Source organism: Carcharhinus amblyrhynchos, unplaced genomic scaffold (assembly GCF_965287045.1).
Source record: "Carcharhinus amblyrhynchos unplaced genomic scaffold, sCarAmb.v2.hapA scaffold_38, whole genome shotgun sequence".
Lineage (NCBI taxonomy): Eukaryota > Metazoa > Chordata > Chondrichthyes > Carcharhiniformes > Carcharhinidae > Carcharhinus > Carcharhinus amblyrhynchos.
The window spans coordinates 10,730,711-10,751,448 of record NW_027649779.1 but is presented as its reverse complement, the minus strand read 5'-3'; the positions used below and the strand labels follow the sequence as shown (position 1 = coordinate 10,751,448).

At 42.9% G+C, this 20,738-nt stretch overlaps 1 long non-coding RNA gene and 3 other non-coding genes across 4 annotated transcripts in view; all 4 read right to left on the bottom strand.

The window, feature by feature from the left end:
* The window catches only part of LOC145362544 (uncharacterized), a 538,269-nt gene that overhangs the window by 305,715 nt on the left and 211,816 nt on the right, over positions 1-20,738 (bottom strand). The window lies entirely within an intron of this gene.
* trnaf-gaa (transfer RNA phenylalanine (anticodon GAA)) lies at positions 2,334-2,406 on the bottom strand. Its single transcript has one exon. It is a non-coding gene; the product is annotated as a tRNA-Phe (tRNA).
* On the bottom strand, positions 3,180-3,261 carry trnal-aag (transfer RNA leucine (anticodon AAG)). Its single transcript has one exon. It is a non-coding gene; the product is annotated as a tRNA-Leu (tRNA).
* trnac-aca (transfer RNA cysteine (anticodon ACA)) lies at positions 5,254-5,326 on the bottom strand. The gene has a single exon. It is a non-coding gene; the product is annotated as a tRNA-Cys (tRNA).

Here is a 20,738-nt window from a genome sequence, read left to right as displayed (position 1 = left end):
GTCATTTGTGTGTGAAATAAACGTTACAATGTGAAAGATAAACTTGCATTTGGTGAATAAGAAGTCCGAAATACAATAAAAAGCAGGTGATTCATGGATAAATGAACATTTTAAAGAGCTTATACCAGCTTCCCTGGTGGTCTAGTGGTTAGGATTCAGCGCTCTCACCGCCGCGGCCCGCGTTCGATTCCCGGTTAGGGAATGTAGATTTATTGCTGTACAACAATCCTGCGTTACTTCCCGGTCTGCAACTATCAGAATCAATATTCGGCAGATTTCCTTGATTGCGTCTGAATTGGAAAAGTCACATGTAAAGAACCAAAAAAGAAAATAAGAGAGAGGGCTGATGACACAAAATGCTGATACGGGTTAAAATCTGGCTGTTAATGGGGGAAAGTTTGTTGTTTCTACCGACACAAATATCTCGCAGATCTGGGTCCAAATCTCTGATTCAATGATAAGAAAACATTTACTTAAATGAAATAGTAAACTTTCCCACCTCCAGTGAAGTGGAGGCAGTTTTCACTCAGAAACCAGTAACTGTGAGTTTAACAATGTGGGAAGGAGAAAGACTCAGTTTGAGCGGTGACATTGCGGGAGGAATGGAGAGCTGGAGTTCACCCAGAAAAGCAGCAAAGTTTAAAATCAATGGTGTCCAACGTTGGATGGTCCATTAACGGTGATAGAACATAGAACATAGAACATAGAACATTACAGCGCGGAACAGGCCCTTCGGCCCACAATGTTGCGCCGACCAGTCTTATTTAAAAAAAAAACATTGACCCACTAATCTAAACCAATCCCTTTTCGTCCATAAACCTATCCACCAATCTCTTAAACGCCCCCAAACTAGGCGCATTTACAACTGCAGCAGGCAGGGCATTCCAGTCCCTCACCACCCTCTGGGTAAAGAACCTGCCCCTGACATCCGTCCTATAACTACCCCCCCTTAATTTAAAGCCATGCCCCCTCGTGCTAGCTTTCTCCATCCGAGGAAACAGGCTATCACCATCCACCCTATCTAAACCTCTAATCATCTTATATGTTTCTATAAGATCCCCTCTTAGCCGCCTTCTTTCCAGTGAAAACAACCCCAAATCCCTCAGTCTCTCCTCATAGGACCTCCCCTGCATACCAGGCAACATCCTGGTAAACCTCCTCTGCACCCTCTCCAAAGCCTCCACATCCTTCCTGTAATGTGGGGACCAGAACTGCACACAGTACTCCAAGTGCGGCCGCACCAGAGTTGTGTACAGTTGCAACATGACGCTGCGACTCCTAAATTCAATCCCCCTACCAATAAACGCCAAGACACCGTACGCCTTCTTAACAACCTTATCTACTTGATTCCCAACTTTCAGGGATCTATGTATACATACACCTAGATCCCTCTGCTCCTCCACTCTATTCAAAGTCCCCCCGTTAGCCCTATACTCAACACATCTGTTATTCCTACCGAAATGGATTACCTCACACTTCTCCGCATTAAACTCCATCCGCCACCTCGCGGCCCAGCTCTGCAACCTGTCCAAGTCACCCTGCAAACTTCGACACCCTTCCTCACAATCTAATTTAATGTTATTCAGCAGAATCACCACAGGATGGTTTATCACAGATTGATGCTAAAACTTTGAATGGAGTGAACTGCAGTAACATTGAATGCAGTGGAAAGGGCAGCACGGTAGCACAGTGATTAGCACTGATGTCTCACAGCGCCAGGGACTCAGGTCCTCGGGTCACCGTCTGTGCAGAGTTTGCACGTTCTCCCCGTGCCTCCGTGGGTTTCCTCCGGGTGTTCCCGTTTCCGATTCAAAGATGCGTGTTTTAGTTTGATTGGCCATGCTAAATTGATTCTAGTGTCAGAGGGATTAGAAAGGTAAATATGTGGGTTTACGAGGAATAGGGCGTGGGTGGGATTGTTGTGGGTGCGGACTCGATGGGCCGAATGACCTCCTTCTGGAGGAATCGAAAGAGGTAATGCAAATATACATTGTTTTGGATGAAACTAAATGTATTTTCACTGCCATGTAAAAGCGGACCTGACATCTGCACTGAAATGTGATGAGGTTGGAAAAACTCAGGACGTTACATGGCATGTGTGCATAAGGAAACAAAGATAAACCTTCACCTCCATCACCTTTCATTAACATTGGGAATGTTTAGAAATAGAGGAAGTTTTTTAAAAAGCGAAATCCAACAAGGTGGAAATATAACAACATCTGGCAGGGTGGAAATTGCGATGGGTATTTGGTCTGTTGCAGCTTGTGTGAACTGATGTTTGAAGACAGTGCGAGACAAAATGCAATTTGCAGAGAAAACCAGCAATGGGATCCTGCCGAAACCCGGGATTGAACCAGAGACCTTTAGATCTTCAGTCTAACGCCCTCCCAACTGAGCTATTTCGGCTGTCTGGTAAAGTAGAAGCTTCCGTCTCCCAAATATCTAAGAGAGCAATGATTTCTGCCCATTCGTTTATGCATCATTTTCAGGTGTTGATCTGATTTGCTTTAAACGTCATGAATTTTTTTTTCTCGAACATATTATTACAAAACTTTAATGCAGTGGGAAACATCATTATTCATTTTGACAGGAGGAACCAGCAGAGACAATGTAATATCAATTGCTGTGGGCAAAAGATAGGCTTCTGGAGCCAGTCTAGTTGTTTCTCCAGTAAACCGGGTCTGCTCGCCCTGAGTCATCACCGTGTTTCTGGAGTGTGGTGGTTATCACAAGGTCCGGGTTAATTCTGTAAATATCTGGTTAGAACGAGGAATGATGGGAAGTGTACAGCTTTAGTTAAAAAATGCAAGTCCATCATCTTAATTCTTGATCAGTTAATACAGTCTCACTGTTTGTAATCCTGTTATTATATCATGATGTGGAGACGCCGGTGTTGGATGGAAGTGGGTACAGAAAGCATTCTCACAACACCAGGTTAAAGTAAAACAGAACAATTTGAATTACGAGCTTTTGGAGCGCTGCTCCTTCATCAGAGTGTTTAACTCGGTACTCAGAAATTCACTGTGTGTGTGCTCTCGAAAGCGGCCACTTGCACACACTGCTTTACCCCAGCAAATTGTTCAGTTGGTAATGTTTCTGTTCGTTGTTCTTGACGAAAACGACACCGTACACATTCCTGCATTCAATCTGAGCTGTGAGACCAAAACTCAAATCCACTTTGGCAGCGGTGGGATTCGAACCCACGCCTCCGAAGAGACTGGAGCCTTAATCCAGCGCCTTAGACCGCTCGGCCACGCTACCACGTGAAATGCTATCACAATAATGTCATTTGAGATAATGTTACTGAAATTCATTGAAACAATGGAGTTTGAAAAGGCCATCAGGAGGATTGAGCCTGCTCCTTCACTGATCCAGGTAACTCTGAACTTAGTAACAAACAGAAATCATCTCACATCAGAAACACGATGAGCTGCACACAGTAACATGCAGTGAAGGGCTGGCATCATTTAAACTATCCTTAAACTTGTCTCTCCCCAATTTCCTGCCAGAAATGACAAGAGAATCGCCTGTTGAATGTGCTCAGGATCTGAACTTAATGACACGTGGCGAAATTATGTTTTATATGTTCATCCAGGCAATGACTCACATTTATTTTCACAGTTTGGATGGGAGCAATAAATTTTCAATTTCAGATCAGTAATCCGAACAGCAGGGAAAAGTCAAACTCTAACCACCAGACCAGCAGCTTACAGCGTGTTTTAGAATTTACTTTATCCACGCTGCTTTTGTTACTTTACTTCTCACACCAGACCACTGTCATCACAAACAGCTTTCTCCCGCAACATGACACCATCTGCTTCAGCACCATCCATGTGTTTGGCCAATGAAAGCATGCACGAACACTCCAGTGTGAGAACCACTTTCGCTTCTGACAGTTCGAAACCGGACAGAACTATTTCCAAATGCTTTTCAATGCAGAATGAGGGAAAAGTTTTATTGTTCAGTGTCTAAACCATTTTACCTTGCAACAACATCTCAATCGTTAGTATTTTGCAGTCTATCACTGAACTTCTCTTTCTGTGTTTGTTCTTGAACGGTTTCACATGTGAAATTTCCAGCTCTGATAGAATCTTGCAAACCTCACTCAGCTGATTCTACTAGATCTGCTTTCGATCAGAGAGTAAATCAGATCATTATTAATGGTTTGCTGACATCAAATAATCTTATTTTCTTCGGCAGGAATTGAAACTACACATCAGTGGGGAAGTGCTGAACACAAAACACTGGACTACCAGGGAAACCAGTGAACAGTGTTTTTCAAACTGACTTAACATATATCCCTTTGCTTCTTATTTTCATCTTCGATCTTTTTTTCACTTCTGACACGTTCCTATTTCAACATGTCCTGTTTGGATGGAACATTATTGCCTCCTTCAGCCAATGGCAACACGGATTGAGCTGGGTCATGGAATTGATAGTGAGGTGAAATGGTCTCATAAACTGATGAAGTTTAGAAGTGAGGGGGGAATCTGATCGAGGTACATACAATTCTACATGGGTTGATAAAGTAAAGCTAGACCAAAACTTTCTTCTTATGGGGCAATCCATAACAAGAGGTCACGTGTACAGTTTGACAGCCGGTAGATTTAAAACTGAAATGAGGAGGGACTACTTCTTGCACATGGTGGTGCATTGGGGGAACTCGCTGCCCCAGAGCGCGGTGGAGTCTGAATCATTGCATAATTTCAAGGAGGGAGAGATTTATTTTTGATAAAGGAAATGCATTAAAGGGATGTGGAGAGCAGGTGAGGATGTGGATTTCAGATCAAGGAGATGTTAACCATGATCTAATAGAATAGTGGAGCCGGACCAAAGGGCTGAATTTACCTCCATCGGCTCCGAATTCCTATGTTCCACTGTTTCGATTTATAAGGTTCAATTTTCCAGCCGACCAACCTGATAACTGTGATTCTGTTCAAATATACGTACAATACGGCCTCTGGTTCCCTTTCACCAACAACGCATGTGAATCGTGCAAATAACCTTGGAATCGCCTCATCTCTGGTGGAATCATTCTGTGATTCTCTGTTTCCCTCATTTACTTTCTCCAGGATCCCACCCGACCGGATGTTGTTATGATGCTTCGCTGTTAGATTTCATTTGTTTTAAATTTCCTATATTTCTTACCATTCCCAATGTTAATGAAAGCTCATCTGCATACGTCTAAATTATCGAACACTTATTTTACTGAATATAAGGTAGAATTTGTGGCCTTTACGGAAAGCTTAACCTCGAGCCAGCCAGGAGTCGAACCTGGAATCTTCTGAACTGTAGTCAGACGCGTTATCCATTGCGCCACTGGCCCACATAACTGCTTATGCCAGTTGTTACATATTGTCGGATGCTTCGAAATTGGGCCGAAATTTTGTCAAAGACGAGTGCTTGTAAACAAAAGTTTCACCACTGAGATTGTCTTTATTCATTTACAATCATCCCTAATTGGTATAGAACTGAGTTGCTGTGTTCAACCGCTCTGTTGGAATTCAAACTGCTGGCTAAAGACGGTAAGAAGTCTCACAACACCAGGTTAATGTCCATAGTTTTATTTAGTATCACGAGCTTTCGGAGCGCTGCTTCTTTATCAGGTGACAGTAAAACAGTAAGACGACCTAACCACTCCCTCAGAGAGTCGGCAATCGAATATTACTTGAACACAATATTTTGCTTGCATATGCCATTAGATTTTACATGAGTCTCAGTATGCATTCAGAAAAAAAAGTGTTGAAAATTCTCTGCACACTACGCAGAGAAGGAAATGCTCCTATTTTTCAATCAACACACATTTTATCAGTTTGTGCAGTGACAGAGCTGATAAGAGGCTGGGAATCCTGCAGTGAATGATTCACATCCTGACTCCCTCGAACCTGGCCACCATTTCCAAGGAGAAGTCGGGAGTCTGAGTGAATATTCCCCACTTGCCTGATTAGTACGCCTTAGATAGCACTTTCACCAAGTGCGCCAGAGATAACAGTTTCCAAACTCAATACCGCTACCACGGGGAACATCCTCTCCAAAGCGATCAGAATCCTGCCTTGGAAAAATATCGCTGTTCTTTCTCTGTCACTGGGACAAGGTGCTTGGATAACGGCAAACGCCGCCCTCCCCCCACTCCCACCAAACACTAACAGCACTATGGATGTACTTATAACAATCGAATGCACCAATTCAAGAAGGCAGCTCACCACCATCTTCTGAAGGGTGATAAGTTATGGGTAATAAATGCCGGCCTGAACCGTGACACCAACATCTCGTTAATGAATGAAAAGAAACATTTGGCCAGCTGCCTAAACGGACAATTATACTATCCCTTGAACAGGTGAATGTTGACAAAATAAATGTCTCCTTCCAAGTCAGCCCTTTTGAAAATGTTTTCCAAGCGGGTTTGTCGTGCTGATGGATTACCTGCAGTTTGTGCTCAGATTCACAAACCAAACCCCAAATGAAACAATCCTGCCGCTGCACTGGAATGACGTGAGTAAACTCTGCGATTTGGGCAATGGGGAAATAACATGGAAGGGCTCAACCCTCTCACACTTTGACCAAAATAACCCAAAGTGAGAATTATACCGCTAGAACAACCAGCCCACACTTTCGGATTCTTTACCAAAATATACTTGTTGAAAAAAAACGCAACATTTGAAGACTGAAAACACTGGTAACTGAAAACACCAATGTTACTAACTCGACTGTTTGGAAATGGGCGGCTCTTTTCCGTCTGCAGCTCACATACTGCCCGCCATACATCACAAAGAATGCCGAGCGCCAAGCTCAATGAACGTGAATAGTTTCAGCAAATCAACAGTTTAACAACTCATAATGATATTTCCGTGAAAAAAAAAATTACTGTCAAATCTAATGTAATATTTCTGTTTCAACATTTGTTCTTCGAATTACATTCTCTCAATATTGTTCCTGGCCGTGCGAGTGAGTCTGTAATTCTCCCGACATTGGACCCAACACGGAATCCTCCTGCCCTCTGGTGGCCGCGACATGGAACTAGAAAGTGCAGATTTCTACCACCTGTGAGCCTTCAGAACTCAAGTGTGTGAGTGCAGAGGAGGTTTACTAGGCTGATGCCGGAGTTGAGGGGGTTGAGCAATGAGGAGAGGCTGAATAAACTAGGCTTGTACTCGTTAGAGTTTAGAAGAATGAGGGGAGATCTCATTGAGACGTATAAGATGATGAATGGGATGGATAGGATAGAGGTGGAAAGTCTCTTCCCGCTCAAAAAAGACAGTAGGACTAGGGGGCACAGCCTCAAGATAAAAGGGGGGCGGTTTAGAACGGAGTTGAGGAGGAACTTCTTCACTCAAAGGGTGGTGAATCTCTGGAATTCTCTGCCCGTTGAAGTGGTGGAGGCTGCCTCGCTAAATATTTTCAAGAAGCGGGTTGATGGGTTTTTGATAAGAGAGGGGATTAAGGGTTATGGGGAGAGGGCGGGAATGTGGAACTGAGCCACGACAGATCAGCCATGATCTTACTGAATGGCGGGGCAGTCTCGAAGGGCTGGTTGGCCTACTCCTGCTCCTATTTCTTATGTTCTTATATGTTCTTATGTTCAAAGATTTCAGATCATAAGTTCTAACGCGATTTTATTTATGTTTTCTTTTTTCAACTTCTCCACTGCACTGGAGTGGAGAATCTTTTCTAACGACTCCACCTCCTCCGGGCCAAGACAACACTTATCCAAATATGGGCCGTAGAGATTCTGTCACTGTTAAGGTACGAAAGTTATAATTTTGCAGGAGACTCAAGAGAGCGAGAGAATGATTCGGTATACAACAAGATTAGGCTCACACTTCGGACCTTTATTTATCCTTACTTATCTATCCTTATCTATCTATGGTATACAATTACATTATACATACAGTATTAAGCACTCAAAAAGAAGAACAGCTACAATTACAGTTTACGGAAAGTATTCAGCACTCAAGAAGAAGAACAGCTACAATTGCAGTATACAGACGGTATTAAGAAGAAGAGTTACGTATATTTACCATCAGGACTGTGCCTTCATCCTTCCAACGACTGGGGAGCCCTTTTCAGTCTCGGTGAAGGACCAACACGTTGTCCCGATAACGACCGGGCGATGCGCGCTTATCCCACGGTTGAGCGTCCACCGAGACAATGGGAATCCCCTTTTTTTAAAGGCTGAGGAATGAGTTGATCAGGCTCATTCCTCTGCTCTGATATCCAATCAATGACAGTCCTGAGAGTGTTCACGCGCTGTTCCCGAGTACTTCACGCGATTACGTGAGTTACTGTGCATCACCTTTATTTACTTGCTTGTGCAGTTTGGCACGTATACCTTTGTTTATGTACGCAAATAGGGCTTTTATCACCTTGTTTGCTTATGTATGTAGTCTGATACATACGCAAATAGGGCTTCGTAAGTTGAAGAATCTTTAATGTGTTTTTGGATTGCATTGAGTGCCCTGTTAACATTCTGTGATTTAGGAGGCATTGTTTCGCGGACCAGACATTGATTACTTCTATTACAGTCACTCAGCCGCTGTCATCAGCAGTTAAGACAGAAGATTTCCTCTACGTGCGACTTAAGGGTGAGGCCTACTTCACCAGCCTGGATGTCAATGACCTGCACTTCATGCTCCAGTTACTCAGTTCATGCAAAAGCTCTTTTATCTATGCTGTAGCCTAAACGAAGTTCCGAAATGAACTGAAGAAGGCTCTGCTTTTCCCTTTCTCCACTTTCACCTCTTGCTTTCGGTTGAACCTGATTATATGATCCAGATACTGACTAGTAATGTGTTGTTGACAGAAGTCAAGTTTGAAACCCGACTTGCTTACACAGAGGATAACACCACAATGTCTCCCATTCTTACAAAGACAATAAATGTTGCCATCTAACATCAGAACGATAGAGCCATTGATAACACCAATCTCATACAGCGACGTTCAGAATTAACATGTGGTATATGGGGAGTAACAGAAGATAAGTTACCTATAAAACAGTATTGCACATTAAATTGCAAATGGGAACGAGGCAGATCCCGTGGGATTTCCATGATTTCAGGTGGATGGTATCAGAGAGAACAGAACACAGAGAGAGGGTCCCTAAGGTGATGTTCAGTGAATTCTGGGCATTAGTATCAGGGGGAATGAATCTGAACAGGGAGAAATGCATACTAGAAACAGAAGGCAGTGGGGGATGTTTAATGGTTACAGCCAGACAGTCAATGTGTTTTCTGAACAGTGGAGTCTTTTCCTATCTCATGGAGCAATAAGAGAAAAAAGTCTATCTGTGTTTGCTTTACCCGAATGTGAAGCTGAAATATCTTTGTCAGAAGGCCCCAGTCTCGGAGAATAAGTGGTTACTTGTATCCAATGGGTCCCAGCTTTCTGAAACGTCTGCGTTTTTGTTTCTCTGTGGTCAATTCCATAGATCCCAATCTAGTCATAATTGGAAAATTTGTAATCCATGATGTGCTTATCTGACATACGACTGAAGGGGGGAAATTGTTAACCAATTGACAAGGTTTTTGACATAACACATAAGACACTACAAAAAAAAACAAAATAAATCTTGAAACAATGATGATAAGGTAATGAAGAAAATACTTTACACATATGTGGATGCAATAGGAGAATTAAATTAACAGTTATGATTATAAAACATATATGCTCATATTTTAAATGTAATTTATGTATTGAATAAATTGTTGTTCATTTCAGCCAAAAGCAAGTCACTGTAAGACGTGATGGTAAAATTGAAGAGTTGAGAGCCAATGGCCTGGGAATCTTCGTAGTTAGCAAAATTATTATCTGAAAGTTTCTGGCGAGGGAATACATTTTGCAACTTTATGAATGGGGGCATTCAATGTTTACACACAGAATAGATCGTACTGGGACCCAGGATCACGTGTTTGTCCAGTTTTGCGAATGAGTCAGCGGGTATTTTCACATTGACCTCTAAATGAGAGTTCTTAGCCACACAGCAGAGGGAAGTGAGTTCAACCAAAATGGAAGTCAACATTGGTACTAAATGGACGGATTAGATCTCATTACAGAGGGATGTAAAATGTGATTGACTGAGAAATGTGTCAAGAATTATTATTGATGTATGTTGACAGAATGTAATTGGTTTTAATCTAATATGAGGTGGGAATGATCGGTAAGAACATCTATAATTGATCTGTTATTGATTGTACAAGTTAGATTCACAGGAAAGGTCTTGCCGCTCTATTCCAGAGCCACTTAATCCTCTTGGTGATCTCCAGGCAGCTGTATATTTTGCTTTTGTTTTCAATTAATGTTACCCCCTCACACATAGATATCTGTCTCGTGAGTTTTATATTCTCTATAGTTAAAGACAATCTCAAATTGTCAAATTACCCACAACACTAGTCATAATTTAGAAATTTGTAATCGATGATGTTTTTAAGTGAAATACACCTCAATTTCTTCGTTTCACGTCATGATTTGTATATCTGTTCTGTATGTTTCCTCTATCCAGCTTGTGGTTTGCCTGCCTGGGAAGTATTTCATCGGACGATATAAAGAGAGATACACTCTGGTAACCCACGCTACAGCGACACTGATGGCCTTTTTCAAGAGGCAGTGCATAGAAAACTATCTTCTGCCAAACACAGTCCTGCATCGGTCTCGAATGAAGATGGCATTTTGCTTTTTAGGATTACCTGAAACTCGTCAGTGACAGACCAGTTTATGCGTGAAATCGCCGCTGTTCTCCACATTATTAACTCACGTCTCTGGATTTTATCATGAAAAGGCAGAGATGAATGTGTATTTAAACGGATGGGTCACTGGGTGGCAGAGTGGCTCTTTCACTGAAGGGTCTTGAGTTCAACCACATCCCACACTTGACTGGGAAAAATCCCTGCCTGGGAAAGAGGGGAAAACCGTATAATGGGGAAAATGGGGCAGAGTTGTTGGGTTTTGAAGAGAAAGGAATTAATCCAAGCCAGAGTTGGTAAAAATTTCATTCAATATTTATTTTTAAAATTCAGAGAATATTTTACAGCGACATTTGTTTTAAGCAAGAAAAGTGAACATAACGATCGAGCTTCACACTGAGAACAGAACACGTGCACAGGGAATCCATCAATATTTGTACATCTGGTACATACACCAGAAAGAGGAAACAGGATCTTAATAGAAAGAGGAATTATCAGATATGAATGAGGAATGAGAAAAGTTTCTTAATTATACATGGTATTTAAACTATTAGCCACAATTACATTAAAACAAAAGTGCCTCGTACATTTCACACTGAAAACTGAAATAATGTCTACCATTACCTCAGTTACAGATTCAGAATGACAACCTGAGAATTTTTTTTCTGATACAGTCACTGATAGCAGATATTGTATCTGTGTCACCCAGAGATTTTGATAATCATCTGTGGTAAGTCTACTGTGTTCAAAATTCAACTCATTGTTTGATCTGTAAAAGAAAAATACAATATTGGAGCAGGTGTTTATGATGCGGGACATTAATGTTGGAGTTTGTAATCAGTGAAACATTGAGAGATTTTCAAATCCATTCTGCCAGTTTGAAATGTGAGTGAGTTGAATGATCTCACCTTCACCAGAGTGACGGCAGTGCTGTAGCACATGCTCAGGAAGAACAGGACAGTGAATGTGGAAGCGGTTGTCCAGATGTTGCTGTTATTATCCTCATTGTCTTCAATCCATATGTGATCGGTGAAGTCTAGGGGATGGAGACCAGGAAATGAAATTAGATTACTTTATTGATCCAGGGAATCTTATTGTTATTTTTCTTTCCCCCGTTCTCCTTCATACACTGTTAATGTAATACCTGTATAATTTTCAACATATATCTACTATTAAGTTCAGGGCACTCAGTAGCCGATCTCCGTAATTATTTTCACAGTTGATTTTTCTTTACATTCCTTGGACAGTCCATGTCAGAAGCAATGAAGATGTTTTCTTGAGTGTCAGTTCATTTTTGAACATTTCATAGCATTGAAGAATGTTATGACTGATGTGGAGGAACGTTCACTGATCAATGATTGTTTTCACAGATGTTTACTGATCTGTAAACTGTGAATGCTGCTGTTTAAGAGCCGGGATGTAATTTCCGATCTTTTCTCATTGGTGGTGGAAATGCTTGGTAGATCGTGAGGTTAAATTCAGTTTCTCAACGTGTTTATCGATGCAATTTGCGTTTGTGTGCATATGCATGAGGATCTCGTGGTCTGCATTAACCTTTGGTCCTGCGTTAATGTGTGTGCATGAGGGTTAATGAACGTGTTCATTTGCTTCTGCTTGTTGATTTGTGTTGTTGTGTGTCTGGGTCTGTGTATATTTTATTCGGCTGACATTGTGGATGCATGCTTCTTATTGTGTGAAGTCTATACATGTTTACTCATGCCACTCACAATGTGTGCATGTGCTTATGCCTATTTTAATATGTTAATTTCTGTCACACGAGGATGGTTTCCTTCCCATTCTGTGTGAGTCTGTTCCTCCATCCTTTTTTGTGTGTGCGAGTCTGTTCACATGTTACTGTCTGTATATCCGTGTTGATAGTTCTTCATAACGATGTTTGTGCTTCCGTGTGCAGCAGTGTGTGCTATGGTGTTCTGTTCTATTTGAGCATAGTAATATGTGGCATGTAAAAGTTTGACTGTCTGGCCATCTATGTGCAGTCTGTTAATGTGTTTATGTGTATTTTCCATGTTTGAGTGTTAATGTATAGAACATTACATGTCTCTGTATCTATATTCCTGTCAGTGTGAAAATCTGATAACATGTATTAATCTGAGTGTACGTAAGTCCTTGTGTATGTATGTGCATCTGCATGCAAGTGCTTCTGTCTATAATGTGAATATACATGTATCTGTTTGAGCTTGGACCTGTGCACCTATTTGCATATGTTTACGCGTGTGTTGTACTTGTGTGTTTGCATGTCTGTGTGTGTGTGTGTGTGTGTGTGCGCGCGTCTGTGTCTGTGTGCCTGTGAGTGTGTGCGCGTGTGTGTTTGTACATATTTGATTATTTGTGTTCACGTTGTTTTTCTGCCTGTTTGTACAAGTGCATGTCAATGAGTGCATGTGCGTGTGTATGTGTGTGTGTATGTGTGTGTGTGTGTGTGTATGTGTGTGGGTCTGTGTGTGTTTGTGTAACTGTGTGTGTGTTTGTGTGTGTGTGTGTAAATGTGTGTGTGTGGGTGTGCTTGTGTCTGGGTGTGTAAGTGTGTATGTGTGTGGGTGTGTGTATATGTGTGTGTAAGTGTGGGTGCGTATGTGTGTGTGGGTGTGGGTGTGTCTGGGTGTGTAAGTGTGTGTGCGTGTGGTGAGAGACAGAATGAATGTATGTGTCCCTCTATCCATTTGTGCATGGAAGTATTTGTGACTGTGCGTATTTGTGTATGTATATTTTTCTTCGCGCATGTGTTACCCATGAGTGTATTTGCGTGAGCGTGCGTGTTTGTGTCTGTTTGTGCATATCTTGCATGTACTTATGGCGTATGAATATATATTTTATGCATGCATGTTTCTCTGTGTTTTTGTATATGCATTTATGTGTGTTGTGCATTTGCGTGTTTTTGTGTTTGTATTTGAATGTGCTTGTCCGTTTTTCAGTATGTGTGTGTGTGTGTGTGTGTGTGTGTGTGTGTGTGTGTGATGGGGGGTGGGGGGGATCTGCATGCGATTGGGTGTATTTACTTGTGTCTTTCTGTATTTGTGTGCACATGTGTGAGTTTGTGTATTTGTGCGTGTATTTGTGCATTTGTGTCGATGTGTGTGTATGTGTGTGTGTGTGTGTGTACGCGCGCACACACACACGTCTATGTGTGTGCTTATAATTATGACGCTCCTGCGCAGTATTGTCAGTCTGTGTACTTTTTAACTGTTGCTCCAAGTTTTACTGCAATCATTAACTGAACATGATCCAAACAATACGAATAATGGACTATATCGTCAGTGTTTGCTGCATGAATTTATTTTATGTCAGTGCCACGGTGACATCAGGAGCGCGAATGAAATAAATCATTTATGCATCTCAGAAACCCAGGGACAGACAAGTGAAAATCAGTGAGGATTCTATTATTTGTTTAAATTTGTATCATGGGAAATCTGTGCCAAAACATGACTAACAGGAACAAGAGTATTGAATCATGTTTAAATCATGTTGCACAAGTACATACGTATTACAATGATTGAGATAATGATATTTCAGCACCTGGAGCAAGTACACCAGGAGCTAATTTGTGCTGTTGGGTCCTTATAGTAGATAGCCGTTCACTTCCAAACGCAGAGGTAGGAGAGTGAACTCAGAGTTTCCCTCTCTCTACCGGGTGAAGTAATGTCCCTGATGGTTCTAACCACTGAGGAAGTGGAGGTACAATGGATTAAACGTTCCTCCTCTTTTCATTGAGGAAGTAGTGGTACATGGGTTAGCTACTGCTTCTGCCCTCTCTTCTTGGGTGAGTAGGAATCCGGTATGTTAGCAATTTCACCCTCCCTCTCTCTGATGGGGAGATTAGTACTACATGTTTCTGTGTGACCCTCACTTCAGTTCCCAGTGGGTGCGGTGCAGCAGCTTAACGCTGGTATCCATGGATAAAGACATGGACAATGAGAGAAGCAGGAACTCCCAGATCTAAATGTCGTGCTTGTTTGTCAGAAGTGTTGAAATTGTTGGATTTTTCCTCAACGAGAGGAAAGTCAGTAAAGAGATTTTGCAGAATCCTGTGATGAATGGGCTCTACTCTGTCTCGAACCCAGGGTCTATCTGAGCAGGGTGAACTGGTTCAACAAGACTTGGGCCCGAAACTGGAAACATCTGAGTCAAACCAAAGATATATAATGGAAGTAAAACTGAAAAACAATCAATTAAGCAATTGGGTATTTCATTTATCGTTAGGGGAAAATATTTTATTATTTTTGTTGAAGTTTTTAATGGAAAGAATTGATTCTCAATCACATGGCTTAACGATTTTCTTCAGTGCAAGGGAAATGTCCATAAAACTGAGTTTACCGCTGGATTTGTCAACTGTCCTGTTGGTGAACTTCAAGGGGATGGCTTCATGTCCCACCACACAGGAGTAAGAAGCGCCGCTGGACCATTCCTCTTTTTCAACGGATAACAGGCTGTACATGAAGAAGGAGCTATTGCCGTTCTCCGCCACCACCTCGGTGTTCCTGTAGTTCCCGTGATTCACCGGATTGTCGTTGACGGTCCACTTGACGAAGATCTCTCGGGGGGAGAAACCTCTCACTAAGCAGCTGAGGGAGACGAAACTCTGAGCGGAGACTTCTTCTGCCGAGAGCAGGAGGACAGAGACGACCGGTTCCCGCGGATTTGGATCTGCAGAAAATGTACAATAAATATCAATAAACTAGAGAATTCTGGAGACAATGAAGCGGCTGGTTAGATATCAGAAAAAATATGCTGCAATTTCGATTGTAAAATTTTCCATTTTTGATTTGCAGCTTGGAGGAGAGGTGAACGCAATTGTTTTCTCAAATAACTCAGGGGGGCGGACTGGGGAGTTTCCGAAAGTTTCCAGCGCAGAATCAGGCTGTTCGGCCCAACTGATCTACATTTTGTTTTAGTTTTCTGTGTTTTATGTTCCAGATCAGTCTCGCCCCTCCTTATTTGATCTAAACCCAATAGCATCGCCTTCAGTTGACTTTTCATTCCTCGACACATCAAATTTCCCCGTAACAATATCTATAGGCCCAGAGTCTTTAGTTAATCGAGTTTCTACTCAGGGGAGACCATTATTGCATTGACTGCTAAATATTGACCATTACTCGACACAGTAACACATTTATTCTTTCAGTCTCTCAGCTCACCTGTTTCCTTGTGGATGGATTTTCTTAAAGGAGTCGGTAGATCCTGATGGCTCACCACGCACTCAAGCACAGCCCCTCTCAGCCAGGCTTGTGTCGAGATGTTTAATTTGCTGATCACGCTGTCAGGGTCCACTCCCGGGTTTTCGGCAATCTCTGATTTCAAATACTTCCTCTCTCCGATCCAGGACACGTTAACGCCATCAGGAGCATGAGAAATGATGCAGGTTAAGGTCGCGGTCGCCTCCAGTAAGACCTGTTCTATTGGTGGTGGCTGTATCTTCACTGTAGGAACATGGCACTGGGAAGGATCTGAGAATGAGAAATGAAAATCAACCCAAGCTCACCCTTCAGAAACAGGACAGCAGTCTTCAGCCTGAAGAAAACGAAGTCACCTTCAATCTCTAACTATCGCCTTTCCGCTTCAACCGGCGATGAACAATCAACTTGTTCTATGAACTTATTCCCTTTATTAACGTATTGTTGCAGCGGTACAATTTTCATGACTCAACATTGCAGGATTCCCAAACAAATACTCAGGGAAACTCAGGGAAAAAGTACTGGCCGATGGTTTATAAATAGGGTGGATGCACTTTCCAATATTTTACCCCTATGCTGTGACCTGTGAAACAATCCGAACCTTTTGTTTCTCCAAATCTTACCAGCTGTCTCAGGAAAAAGCTGACAGCAAGGCCACCTCAATCACTATATTACTTCAAACCGGAAAAGATCACTCTTTGAAGGGGAGGCAGTGGCATATGCTGTTGTCAATAGACTTACAAACTCGAGCAAGGTTCTGGGGACACAGATTCGAATCTCATCACTGTAAGTTTGAAATTTGTATTTTAAAAGTTCGAATGGATATCATGAAGCCATTGTTGTAAAACCCCTCCGAGTTCACAAATGATCCTCAGCAAAGTAAAACTGCTGTCTTTATCTGGCCTGGCATGCATGTGACTGCAGATGCACAGCAACGTGAGTGACACTTAAGTACCCTCAGGTTTGGGAAATAAATGCAAATCTCATGAAGAAATAACAAAAAAAATGTTTTTTTCTGATTAAATTCTGAACGATGCACTGTCCTAATGCAAAAAAACTACATGACAATAATTTAGTTGTTCTACGCTTTTAACCAAAATTAACAGATCCTTTATTCCAATTAACATCGGAATGATATACTTTGTCTTCTGTTTGAATCTCTTACCCTGAGATGCGCTAATGTTCAGACTCTGAGTGTTTCCTTGGTGAGTGACCTGGCAGGTATAGACCGCTTTGCTGAACCATTCCCCAGCGGAGACTGTCAGCCGGCTGCTGGCCGAGAAGTTCCCGTTCACTTGACAGGCGGGAGAGGTGACAATTCCTGAATGCACGGGTTCCCCATTCTTCAGCCACTTCACCGTCAGTGACTTTGGCTGGAAATCGATGATTGAACAGAAGATGGTTGCAAATTTGCTGCTTGTGATTTCTTCACTGGAACTCACGGTGAGGATAACAGTTGGATGGATATCTTTTAGATCTTCAGGAAAAATAAAACATATTAGTCATTTCTTGCAGAAGATGTGGATCAATTAAACTTTTGTCTTCATTTGTAACTCATTTGCAGTCAATAGACACTGACCGAAACAATCCAGGGGTCCGGATTATGCACATCTATTTAAAAGAGTGATAACCAAGACCCTACATGTTAACCACAGTGTTTCAGTCTTCAACAAGCTGCACAACACTTACAAGGTATTTTAACGCTCTTGACTGAACTGCTGTGTCGAACCTCACAGTCAATTTTGGGGCATTCTCCCGCTGAGTCGCTGATGGTTAATTGGCTGCTCAGGGTGTAGGTTCCCTTCGTGTTTCTCACTGACGGGTAAGTCTTAAACCCACTGGTGATCTGCTGCCCATTTTTCTTCCAGGTCAGTTTGGAGTCATCTGGAGAGTAATCCATCGCCAAACAGCCGTAGATGATGGAGCCGTCGGAGTTCTTTTGCTGACAGTAGGAGACCAGGCCGTAGAGATTGGGCGGAGATTGTTTCGCTTGGAAAGAATAGCCAATTGAACAAGTTAGACTCTTATTTGCGTTTATTAAGTCAACAAACGTGTTGTTGCAAATAGGTTTCTATATTAGATATAGCTCTTGGCGTTAAAGGGATGAAGCGATATGGGTAGTAGGTGTGATCAGGATATTGATGAGCTCTGACCAAAGTGAATGGTGGAGTAGGTTCAATGGGCCGAATGGCCTACTCCAGCTTCTATTTTTCATGTTTCCATCTCGAACACTGATTAGAATTATGAGCTTTCCCTAATATTTCCCGATTAAATCTTTCATCCACCTTTGAAGTAATGTTACTTCTATCATTTGGGAATCGTCATCTCTGTAGAAACTCATATCCCTGTCTCCACTTCTATCAAATTAGAGAGAAGAGAAAACATCCTGATAATCTCAATATGGTATATCATTTATTGGATTAACAGAGAAAAGCAAAAATTTTCTCCATTGTTGCAGCAACTATTTAGTTCTCAACAACAACACTTTGTGATGAAGAAGTTCTCTCTTCATTCAGACTATCCACTCACCTGATGAGGGAGCTCCAACAGCTTGTGATTCCAAATAAACCTGTTGGACTTTAACCTGGTGTTGCGAGAATTCTTACTGTGCCCACATCAACCTCACTCCGGCATCTCCACACTAGTTTTGGAAATTGCCTGTGTTCAAACTGATTGGTGCCCCTTCCTCTCTCCAACTCACTGTCCCTCACTCCACAAAACGGAGATTAATGACTTTGCTTCAATAATACCTCCGGAATGAATACTTACTGAATGATCAGGAATCTCTAAATGTGATTATAAATTCAAATAAATCCAACATTGACTAATTGAAAGATCATATATTCATAGCAAGAGTTGGTCATTCGGGCCCTGAAGTTTCCTCTATCATTCTCTGAGATTACAGATGAGCTGATTGTGATGCTAGCTCTAGTTTGAAACCCCCTCAGTCCGCCCGTCCATCGCCCGCTCTCTGCCCATTTCCCCAGCTCTTTGCCCTTTCCACTGGCTCTCTGACTTCCACAGTGGATCTTTTTCTCTTTTATCTGTCTGTCTGTATTTCCACCTGGTTCTCTACACTTCCCTCCAGCTCCATGCCCTTTTCCCCGGCTCTCTGCTCTTTCCCTCAGCCCCCTACGCTTTCCCTCAGCTCTCTGCCCTCTGTCCCCGGTTCCTCCCCTCTTTCTCCTTTCCCCCAGCTCTCTGACCTTTCCCACTGACTCTCCTGCCCATTCCCCTGGGCTCTCTGCCCTTTGCCTCGGCTCTCTGGCCTTTCTCCTGCCTCCCTGCCCTTTTTCGTGCCACCCTGCCTTTCTCCTGGTTCTCTCCCCTTTCCCTGGTCTTTCTGCCCTTTCCCCCATCTCTCTGCCCTTTCTTTCAGCTCTGTCCCCTTTCACTGGTCTCTCTGCCCTTTCCCTCGCCTCCTGTTCTCCTCCGACTCTTTGACATTGCCCCTGGCCCCGAGCCCCCAGCGATTCCCTCCAGCTCTCTGCACTCCCAGGGCAGCTCCCACCTTTCAACGCCAAACTGCCACTTGAGATCTTTCTTCTCTCTCGTTGCAGACCTTCCCCACACAGATTCAGGTGGGTAAGCGAGGGTGAGTGAGTGAAGTTCAGACGATGAGTGATTGAGGATGACTAAGTGTGGGTGAGGGTGAGAGACAACATAAGAAATAGGAGCAGGAGTAGGCCATCTAGACCCTCGAGCCTGCCCCGCCATTCAATAAGATCATTGCTGATCTGAAGTGGATCAGTTCCACATTCCCGCCCTCTCCCCATAACCCTTAATCCCCTCTCTTATCAAAAACCCATCAACCACGTCTTAAATATATTTAGCGAGGCAGCCTCCACCACTTCAACGGGCAGAGAATTCCAGAGATTCACCACCCTTTGAGTGAAGAAGTTCCTCCTCAACTCGGTTCTAAACTGCAGCCCCCCCCCCCCCCCCATTCTTGAGGCTGTGCCCTCTAGTCCTACTGTCCTTTCTGAGCGGGAAGAACCTCTCCACCTCTATCCTATCCATCCCTTTCATCACCTTATATGTCTCAATGAGATCTCCCCTCATCCTTCTAAACTCTAACGAGTACAAGCCTAGTTTATTCAGCCTCTCCTCATATCTCAACCCCCTCAACTCCGGTATCAGCCTAGTGAACCTCCTCTGCACTCCCTCCAAGGACAAAATATCCTTGCGCATAAGAGAGCGTGAGTAAATGAGGGGGTGTGAGAGAGGGTAGGTGAGTGAAGGTGGCTGAATGTGAGTTAAGGTGGCTGGGTGAGTGTAGGTAAGCAAGATTGAAAGAATGAGGGAGAGTGAGTGAGGGTGTGTGAAGGTGAGTGGTGGTGGGTGAGTGAATGTGAGTGAGATTGAGTGAATGAGGATGAGAGAGTGAATGTAACTGTGTAAGTGAGGTGTGAGACTGAGTGAGTCAGGGTGTGTTTTTGAGGGTGGTGTGTGAGGGAGAATGAATGTGGATGGGTGGGAGAGTGAGGGTGAGTGAGTGAAAGTGTTTGATGAGGATGAGTCATTGAGGATTTGTGAGTTAGGGTGCGTGTTTTTGAGTGATGATGAGTATGTGAGCGTGTGTGAGTGAAGGTAGATGCGTGAGTTTGAGTGAGTTTGAATGGGTGAGGTGGCGTAAGTGAGAGAGAGACAGAGAGATGGTTATTAAGCTTGAGTTTGTGGGGGTGAGTCTGGGTGATTGAGGGTGGGTAGTTGAGTGAGTGACTGTGAGTGAGAGTGAGTGAGATTAGATGAGTGAGGGTGGGTAAGTGGGGTGAGTGTGTGAGTGTGAGAGAATGGGGTGAGTGAGTGAGGGTAAGTGAGACTGAGTGAGACTGGGTGAGTCAGGGTGGATTAGTGGGATGAGTGAAAGAAG